This window comes from Halyomorpha halys, unplaced genomic scaffold, assembly GCF_000696795.3.
Source record: "Halyomorpha halys isolate HHAL.00 unplaced genomic scaffold, Hhal_1.1 Scaffold1776.1, whole genome shotgun sequence".
Lineage (NCBI taxonomy): Eukaryota > Metazoa > Arthropoda > Insecta > Hemiptera > Pentatomidae > Halyomorpha > Halyomorpha halys.
In genome coordinates this window covers 71,800-75,224 of record NW_027106287.1, presented here as the reverse complement: position 1 = coordinate 75,224, position 3,425 = coordinate 71,800, and positions in this window count along the sequence as shown.

Genomic DNA, 3,425 nt, shown 5'->3' with positions numbered 1-3,425 from the left:
TTTTTAAAAAAAAATATCTTCAGATTAATACAATTAATTGATTGTAAATTATACAATATTTAAAGAAAATTTGAAAAAGAACATAGAAATTATAATGAAAAAAAATAAAAGTGTGCAATGACAAAACTGAAAAAGATCTTCAATCATTAGAGTAAAAAAAAAAATACAAATTTTCAGGCTATTATAGAATGAATATTAAATTTTCGGGATATGTTGTTATTTATTAAAACAAAATCTTTTTTTTTTCTCAGTTTTCTTTCAGCTAAAGGAAATTTTGGACTAGGTACTTCTTAGGTTCATAATTATTTTATCACAGGAAGCAGTAGTAACATCAGGCTTAACTTATTTAAATTTATTTTTTCTAAATACAAGATTTTATATTGGAAGGAGATGAGCTTATGAAGTAGATTGTAGGAGGATGGTCTGAGTGGCGGTCAATAAAAATATCAAAATAGTAAAAGAAAACTATTTATTGTAAACCAATGTTTTGCCCCACTTTGCAGGGCTTTGTTAGGACTAAATGAAAAACCAAAGGCAAATATTACTAAACCATATCTACTTCACCTATCTGTTCTACCTTTTACATCTACCTCTTTACCATATTTATTAGTTATTTTAATGAGAGTCTCCTACAATTTATTTGTCTAGATCTATATTTATAAGTTCTTTCACACCTGGTTATATTTATTAGTAACTTGTTTCCAGTCTACCTACATATACACTTCCTTATATTGTTAATATTAATTCTTTTTTATAATTCTACGAATTGATGTTGTGAAATTTATATACTGACATAGGTTTATCATAAATTATCATAAACTTTGCTGGCCATTACAATTATCACTTTAAAAAATGGATTCAATTCTATCAATGGTCCCTTTAACTTGTTTTTTTTTTTATGAATCCGAACACAGAACTGCTGATCTCATTTACTCCACACACCTCATCACCCTCCTGCGATATATAACAAATTACTTCTGTTGATTTCAACTCAAAACTCTAGACTTCAGGACTACTACAGGAATATATATATGTAGATAATCAGATAAAGAGAAACCAATCAGTTAGAACTAGTACTATAAAGAAAATAATAATAAAAAAATAATTGTAGGATTTAATAAAACAAATAAAGTATAAACTTAATATAACCAATAACTAAAAATTCTATTAAGTACCTGACATATCCATCATCATTTCACTGTTCTTTCCAGGCATTTTACTAACAGCTGTTGACTTTGATTTAGGAGCTGATAGATTTATTGTTGATTCATAACTCTTTGAGTCTTCTATCTTTTCAGCAGAAGTAATACTTTGAATTGTCAGGGCCAGTACAGTCACCAAAAGGATAGAGAAGACAGGAGCTCTCATTTTAATTCACTGAAATGCAGATCAATAATATTGAAGTCATACATAATTACTTGCCACATAATCATAAATATCATGAAAACTTCTTGTCTCTAAGTCAGAGAAGTCCTTTTAAGGAACATTTTGCAAACCAAGTTTCCTGGTCTAGTTTGAGAATATAAGGATATAAACCTAATTAACAATTATTATGCATAAATATGTTTAAGTAAAATGGTTCAATTAATAAATTAAAATATATTTATTTCCATATTTGTTACAATATGGTGCTAAATATTGTAGTTCTTGTCGTATACTTCCAGCTTTTCAAAAATTGATAGAATTGAAAAAAATGATATGCATTGGTCATTCTCTGAAATGATATATTCTTCCCCATACAATTTTTTATTTATTATTGTTATTTTTTTTTTACCAGTTACGGGTTCTTCCAATTGGTTTCAGCATAATTTTTATTTCATGGGTCTCTGCGAACAAATTAATGTTTGCAGCAGGTCAGGACTAAAATTGGAGTCTAAAAATTTAATAATCCTTTAAAGCAAAGGAATGAGAACTCATCCACATTATTATTTCCATTGAATTTCAGTTGAAATCATAATGTTAATGTTAAAGAGAGACCAGTTTAATAGGAATATGTTCATATTCATGTAACTGATTATAAAAAACATGTTTTACAAGGTGGCAATAACTTCATTTAGGAATATTTTTTCAAAGGAACAAAGTTGTTTAAATGTAAAAAAGAAACAAATATATATATAATATATTTATAGATAGATAAAAATCTTAATCTATTTTCTTGAAGCATTTAAGAACATAAGGGGCTAAATACATTTTGCTTTTTTATATGGATTATTGTCCAATTTCGATGCTATTTCAATTATTGAGTTTTTGAAAAATGATAAACTATCTAAATGAGAATGATTTTTTTCCTGTTATTATCATTCTTTAATTAATGGTTATGTAGATTTAAAATATTTAAAGCTAGTTTTGTCATTCCCCAGCTCTGTCACAAAGCTGAACTTCTGACTCAGATTGTCAATGGCACCAGTTTCACTCACAGTAAATCGAAAAAAATGACTGCCATACTGTTCAGCATCCTTTCAAGTATTGTTGTAAAGCATAAATTGAATTTTAAGTCTAACATCCAAATCACTGTAACATTGCTTGCCTCTGTCACACGGTTTTCGGTCAATCCCCAGCACATTATTAAAATGCCCGCTAATATAAATTTACAAAAATCAATTTCATCCTAACAAGTGACCGGGCAGCACTGGCTAGAAGTAGAAAACATAGAGTCTTGTTTGTTTTCTAATTTAAGTTCTTTAGTTACTTTCAGGATGTAAAGCTGCATGTAAAATGTTAGAGTATTTTTATTCATGGTCGCACCTTAACCTCAATAAAATCGATAAAAGTAAGATTAAATTTTATATATTTACACAGTTATAGTAGTAGTTCAGAATCTCTTTACATACATATTAAACATTCTTATTTTTATATATTATTCTGTTGTGTGCATAAATGAAATTATTGATTTGTCTCCCTGGTCAGTCACTCTCTAGGCCCAATGAAAATTCTTGTGAGGCTCAGGAGAGACCATGATGCGAAGGGAGGGCAAATGATTAATTTTCTATCAATATTCATTATGAAGACAACAAAAATTATTTTTGTTTCCTCACTTCGTATTTAAAAAGGACTGTCTTATTTGAGCTAGAAATAAAATTTGATTAATCGTATTCACCAAATTCAAAATTTCCCATCGCTTTGGATTTTTAAACTGACCCAAAATTATACTGATAACTACTTAGCCAATATTAGTAAATCATGTTCATGCTCCATATTCTTTGTCCTCGAAGTCCTCAAAAGTAGATTCCCTAGGGCTAGAATTTTTTTTAGGAATCGATATAAAGAAAACTACATAACTGTGTGTCTGCTTCATAAAGTTAGCAAAGAGCATTTCTTGAAGGTAATAAAAATTTAAAATGTAGAAAAAATTGAATTTAATTTTTGAAGAAGCAACTGAAACATACCCTTATTCTATGAATCACAATCAAGCTCGAAGTCACATT